The sequence below is a fragment of the Triticum urartu genome, chromosome 3A, assembly GCF_056163025.1.
Source record: "Triticum urartu cultivar PI428250 chromosome 3A, HENAU_Tu73, whole genome shotgun sequence".
Classification (NCBI taxonomy): Eukaryota; Viridiplantae; Streptophyta; class Magnoliopsida; order Poales; family Poaceae; genus Triticum; species Triticum urartu.
In genome coordinates, this window is record NC_141875.1 from 545,031,034 (window position 1) to 545,038,372 (window position 7,339).

The 7,339-nt window shown below is 49.6% G+C and overlaps 1 pseudogene; it reads left to right on the forward strand.

Annotated features, from left to right (window-relative positions):
- Positions 1 to 4,682: 4,682 nt before the first annotated feature.
- LOC147980452 (uncharacterized) lies at positions 4,683 to 5,795 on the forward strand (annotated as a pseudogene).
- Positions 5,796 to 7,339: the final 1,544 nt, after the last annotated feature.

Below are 7,339 nucleotides of genomic sequence, written 5' to 3' on the forward strand. Positions count from 1 at the left end.
CAGCATTACCGATCCAGGTATGACACTTATGCACAGAGATTTGACCGTTTGAGGTCGGATCGCTACAAGATGGTATTAGAGCACACGCTGAATGTAGGACATGACCACTATGATGAGCCATAGGTCACTCTTCTCTACTCATTTCTGACTCCTCTCCCTTTTCTATGCTTTAGGATGGCAGACTCAAGGAATAAGTTTACACGGCCGGATGAAGACACACCTTTTGGACGACACTTGAAGGAAGTCACTAGGTACCTGAACATTGGAATACCAAGCTTCACATTACTAGAATAGAAACATTGGATGATTCAAGTTCAAGTGCCAGGAAGGACATTCACGCTAGTCACTGAGCCCATAGAATTTTCCTTCGATGCACCAACCTGGAGTCTAGGAAAGAGCATGGCAGCCCACATCGCCATGGGACGCATCGGCGAAGTTTATCACAAGGAGCTTAAGGACACTATCTACCAGATATGTGGGTGCCGAGATGAGCAATGGGAGATGATCAGCACCAGGAAGGACAGGTCCATTGTAGCCTTCGTCTAGGAGTTAAATCATCACATTCGTCGCCAGGAGAACCAGATGTGCGCAAGCATGATAGATATGAAGAAGTTGATGACTAGGAACATGGAGATGGAAGAGGAACTCAAGTCTACAAGTGAAGGATATGAGGAGGAAATCATCATACTAGTGGAGAAGAATGACAACCTGACAAGGAAGCTAGGAGTATTCATGGGAGACCCTGCGCCAGGAGGAGATAATGACCACCCCTAGGACTAAATCATCATCGACGACACCGAATCCGACACAAGTGATGATGATTATGAAGACGAAGCTGGAGAAGATATCATGGAATCTTCTATCGATCAAAATTTCTAGTAGACCACCATATTAGTATTAGTATTCCCCCATGTATATAGTAGTAGTCCGAGCACTGTAACGATAGTTAGATAGATTGTATGCCCTTGCTTGATATTGTTTTGGAGTGATATTGATTGTGTTTGTCTCATGTGCATATGGGTAGTGCTTTCTCATTAGACCTCATCCTATTCTAATCTCTCCCCTCTAAACAAACCCACCAGATGCCTCCGAGATGTGACCCCGGATTTTCCTTCCCACCGAAGCTCACTCAGTTGATCCAACAGCAGAATACACGGATGCAGTTGCTAGTTCAGAATCAAGGCAACAACAACAACAACCCACCACCACCTCCTCTAGTTGACAACTTAGCCCGTTTTCTGAGGTTACAACCACCGGTGTTTTCCAGTAGCATCGAGCCATAGTTGCGGATGACTGGCTACGCAGGATTGGAAGGGAGTTAACCATTGCATGTTGCACAGATCCTGAGAAGGTGTGTTTTGCCGCACACCAATTGGATGCACCTGGAGCCTCATGGTGGGAGAATTACATAGCCACCTTCCCCATAACCAATGTTACTTGGGAGCAGTTTCAGCAAGCATTCCGCACTGCTCATGTCTCGACTGGAGCTATGACCATGAAGAAGCGCGAGTTTCGCAACTTACGCCAGGGCAACCGTACTATAGGGCAGTATGTGGAGGAGTTTAGCAAGCTAGCTCGTTATGCTCCAGATGACGTGGCCACTAATGCCGCGAAACAGGAGAAGTTTATGGAAGGGCTGAATGATGAGATGAGTATGCAGTTGATGGTGGCAACATTCAACAACTGCCAGGAGTTGGTAGATAAGGCTCTTATGATTGAAGGGAAGTAGCAGCAGATTGAGAGCCGCAAAAGGGAAATACAATTCAGGAGCTCAGCAGAAACCCTGTTTCACCCTGAACTCGGGAGGATTTACCCATAACCATGGAGGCCACACTCACAATGGAGGGAGTTCGCATAACCACAATGGCCCTAGGAATGGAAATGGGAGTGGAGCAAGCAATCAGAACCGCTCTAACCCAAGCACACTCATCAAGAAGGACCAAAGCCACATTACTTGTTTCAAGTGCGGGAAGACTGGACACTATGTCAATGAGTGCCCTAAACTCAAGAATGGAAATGGCAATGGAAGCTCGGGAAAGAAGCCCAACCCTTTCAACAAGGGACAAGTGAACCACGTGAATGTGGAGGAGGTTGAGGAGCAGCCAGATGCAGTTATCAGTAAGTTTTTGGTTAAGTCATTTACCGCAATAGTTCTTTTTGATACTGGTGCATCACATTCATACATTTCAAGGGGATTCGTGGATAAGTATAAGTTGCCCACCCAAGTTCTTAAGACACCTATGTTAGTAAGCTCACCCGGAGCGAAGTATATGGCAAGCAGTGGATGTTTTCAGATGCCATTGACCATAGGTAGGCATGTTTTCCCCTCAGACTTAATAATTTTGGAATCACAAGGATTGGATGTGATGCTCGGTATGGATTGGCTATCAAAGTATGGAGGAAACATTGATTGCGCTAGTAGGTCAATTCTACTCACCACACCGGAGGGAAAAAGGATCAAGTATGTATCCAGGCATACTCCTAAGAGTACTCGCTTAAATACCCTCACGGGAGTTGTTCGGGAAGAAGTGCCTGTAGTGAAGGATTACCCGGATGTATTTCCAGAGGAACTACTAGGCATGCCCTCGGATTGAGACATTGATTTTTTGATAGAGTTATTTCCAGGCACCGGACCAATATCAAAGAGACCCTACCGGATGCCCGCAAATGATCTGGAGGTGTGACGCCCCCAATTTGACCGTACACTAATCATACACGCAAACGTGTACGATCAAAATCAGGAACTCACGGGAAGATATCACAACACAACTCTACAAATAAAATAAGTCATACAAGCATCATATTACAAGCCAGGGGCCTCGAGGGCTCGAATACAAGAGCTCGATCATAGATGAGTCAGCGGAAGCAACAATATCTGAGTACAGACATAAGTAAACAAGTTTGCCTTAAGAAGGCTAGCACAAACTGGGATACAGATCGAAAGAGGCGCAGGCCTCCTGCCTGGGATCCTCCTAAACTACTCCTGGTCGTCGTCAGCGGGCTCCACGTAGTAGTAGGCTCCTTCCGAGTAGTAGTAGTAGTCGTCATCGAGAGTGGCGTCTGGCTCCTGGACTCCAACGTCTGGTCGCAGCAATCGGGTATAGAAAGGGGGAAAGGGGGGAGCAAGGCAAATGTGAGTACTCATCCAAAGTACTCGCAAGCAAGGAGCTACACTACAAATGTATGCATTGGTATCAAATGGAATAAGGGTATCATATGTGGACTGAACTGCAGAATGCCAGAATAAGAGGGGGATAGCTAGTCCTATCGAAGACTACGCTTCTGGCCACCTCCATCTTGCAGCATGTAGAAGAGAGTAGATGGTAAGTTCACCAAGTAGCATCGCATAGCATAATCCTAACTGATGATCCTCCCCTCGTCGCCCTGTGAGAGAGCGATCACTGGTTGTATCTGGCACTTGGAAGGGTGTGTTTTATTAAGTATCCGGTTCTAGTTGTCAAAAGGTCAAGGTACAAATCCAAGTCATCCTGTTACCGAAGATCACGGCTATTCGAATAGATTAACTTCCCTGCAGGGGTGCACCACATTTCCCAACACGCTCGATCCCCTTTGTCCGAACACACTTTCCTGGGTCATGCCCGGCCTCGGAAGATCAACACGTCGCAGCCCTACCTAGGCACAATAGAGAGGTCAGCACGCCGGTCGAAATCCTATGGCGCAGGGGTCTGGGCCCATCGCCCATTGCACACCTGCACGTTGCGAACGCGGCCGGAGAGCAGACCTAGCAACCTCCATTACAAAGGAAGTTGCGTTACGCGGTCCAACCCGGCGCGCACCGCTCAGTCGCTGACGTCAAAAAGGCTTCGGCTGATACCACGACGTCGAGTGCCCATAACTGTTCCCGCGTAGTTGGTTAGTGCGTATAGGCCAGTAGCCAGACTCAGATCAAATACCAAGATCTCATTAAGCGTGTTATTTTGAAACAACCACGGATGCCGACCAGGGCCCGGCCCACCTCTCTCCTAGGTGGTCTCAACCTACCCTGTCGCTCCGCCATAGTGTAACAGTCGGGGCCTCTGGGAACTCAGGCCCACCTCTACCGGGATGGAGCCACCTGCCCCTTCAGCCCCCAACATCGGAATCACTCGCGGGTACTCAACGAACCGACCCGACTTTAGTCACCACCTGTATAGCATGTATATATGTATAAGTATATACCCGTGATCACCTCCCGAATGATCACGGCCCGATAGTATAGCATGGCAGACGGACAAGAATGTAGGGCCACTGATGATAAACTAGCATCCTATAATAAGCATTTAGGATTGCATGTAAGGTATCAACAGCTGTAGCAACAATGCCAGGCTATGCATCAGAATATGATTAACGGAAAGCAGTAACATGCTACACTACTCTAATGCAAGCATTATAGAGAAGAGTAGGCGATATATGGTGATCAAGGGGGGGCTTGCCTGGAAGCTCTCTTGCATAAGAAGAAGGGTTGTCGGTGACGTAGTCGTACTCAGTCACACCAACGTCGGTCTCGGGGTGTACCGGAGAAGAAGAGGGGGAAGAAACAATAAATACAGAGCAAATAAATGCATCACAAAGCATAACTATGGCAATACGCGGTCCTAGGGATGACCTAACGCGGTGCTACACGTTACAGACGGAGCGAGAAAATACCTGTGGATATATCCCAGGCTTTGGGCATTTACCGAATGGACGATCCGAAGGGGGAGGTTCCATGTTTGTTGTGTTGGAAGCATGTGACGGATGGACGTGAAGCATATTCGGACTCGTCTTATTTTTCTTATCATTTTTCATATATAAATCTTTTTCATCCGAGCTACGGTTATTTTTGTATGAATTTCCAAAGTTTTAACAATATTCTAGAATTTTGTGTTTAATTTAAATCCGAATTGACCAAGTCAATGTGACTAGTCAAAAGGAGAGGTGGTGGCCCATATGACACTGATTTAATAATTTCCAAAATATTTATCTAATCTATTTAGATGGGACCACTTGTCATTTGCTAAAAGGGCTAATTAGCACCAAACTAATCCTAAGCTAAACATAGACGAATTAACAAGGGCCGGCCATTAGAGCATCTCCAACAGCCGCGCTAAACTAGCGCCGCGCCGCAAATTAGGCCGTTTTAGCGCGCGCGCAACGCGGCGGGTCGCTCCAGCGGGTGCGCAAAAACGACGCGCGCACTATAATGGGTTGGGCGCGCGGTTGAAAACACTTACCCGCGCGGCGTATTTCGGGCGCCAGCTACAGCGCGCGGCACACTCGAGCGCTCGCGCCGCACTCTCTCCTCTCCTCGTCCTACGCCCCGCGCGCGCCGGCGCCGGCGCCCTACCACCCACCCATGGACACGCACACCGGCGCCCCGCTCACCCCGCTGTACAGCCGCGACCCCCCCCCCCCCGCCGCCGCCGCCACAGCCGCCGCCGCCGCCGGAAACCCTAGCGCGGGAAGCGCTGGCGTCGCCACCGCCGGAGCTCCGCCGAGTGTCGGCCTCGCGCGCAGCCTCTTCTTGCCGCCGCGGATGACCACGGCGCCGGGTGGCGTCGCGCCGGCGCCGCCCCGTGCCGCCGCCGCACCGTCGAAGAAGGTCCCCAATGCGGCGCGGACGAAGAAGGGCAAAACATCCGCGAAGAAAAACAAGGCGGCAGACGGCTCCGGCACCACGAAGGCGAGGGGAAAGAAGCTTGCAACGCGTTCGACGGCCGCGGCGGCTACCGAAGCGCCAGCGAGCTCACTCGTTGAGCCGGCCGCCGACGCGCACCACGTGTTCGACGAAATGCCCCCAAGGTGAAAAAATTTCCAACTTTTCTTTTCTTCTTATTTTTTCAATGCGTCATCATCACATATAGATAGCTTATTTGCATTGTTCAAAAAACTTTGTAGTATCAACGATGATGCATACATGTCCACTATGGGTGTTGGGTCATACTTGTTTTTGGTGACCGAAGTGCTAACTTGTTTTGTTTTTCTTGTAGTACAACATTGCACAAAACTTGTTCAAAGAAGAGACAAGGACAACCAAGAAGGGGAAGATCAAGAAAGGCAGGGTCTTTACCTTGCCTCATTGCTATGAAGTGTTAAAGGATGATGAGAAATGGAAGAAGCGTGATGGTTTGGAGGATTTGCATTTGAGCAACAAACGGAAGCGATGGGTCCACCTCCGGCCGCCATGGGACGCATGGGTGGCTTTGGAGCACCCTCCGACGCTATGGCCGCCATGGGAGGCATGAGTTTTGCTTCTCTCGTGGGAGGCATGGGTGCACCTCCGGCCGTCATGGGTGCAATGTCTTTCGATGTGCCTTCTCACACACATTCCCATGAAGATGCTGTTGAAGATCTTGCCAACACCGTCGGAGCTTCACATGATGCGGTGCATGATGAGGAGAGGGAGGAAGATTCATCTTCGGAGGCGGAAGAGTCGTCTTCGGAAGATGAGGACGAAGACGAAGACGAGGAAGATGAAGATTGATGTGTCTTTCATGTGTTGAACTTTAGTTTGCATTTGAACTTGGTTGGATGAACTTGTGGGCATGATTTTGAACTTGTGGGCATGAACTTTTATTCATCAACTTGTTTGTGTCAAATTTCACTTGTTCATTTTTTTTCAAAATATTATATATGCAAAATGTCCGGTGAGTCACACGCGCTGTATTTTTGCGCTCTGCTGGAGCGGTGCGCGCGCGCTGCATTATAGCGCGGCTGCTGGAGCCAGCGCAGGCGGGCGCGCAAAACCAGCCGCAGCGCGCGCGGTAAACAGGTTTCTTGCGCGCGGCGCTTAGTGCGGCTGTTGGAGATGCTCTTTGTGGACAGAGTCCAGCCGGCCACACACGCACACCACACACAAGCACTACACACACGCGCGCGCTGTACACACAACACACATACATACACAACACACGCATACACAGTGCTAGGGGTTAATCATGTTCTCTGTTTAGAAAAGATAGCATTTTGTGATTTTCATAAAAATTAATCCATGCATCAAATTGATTTGGTCCAATGGAAACATTTGAGCTTTGACAAGTATACTATCTACAAATATTATTCTTACTCCTGTTAACGGTTGTTTAGCCACAGTTTAGGGGCTGCTTAGAGGGTTACTCAGTGTAATATTCATAAAGCTAGCCATACTAGAGTAACTAGCAGCAGTATAAGCAGAGCGGTGGGCATTGGCGTGGCGCAGGCTCGACTGGGGAAGGCGAGGCAGGGGATGGGGACGGCGACCTACGGCGTCTACAGCGAGTGGAAGAAAGGCGAGCGAAGGAGGGGAGGGTGAGCTCACCCACGAGCAGGGAAACAGGGGTGGCGAGGCTCGACGAGGCCGGTCGGGGAGGAGACGGAGACG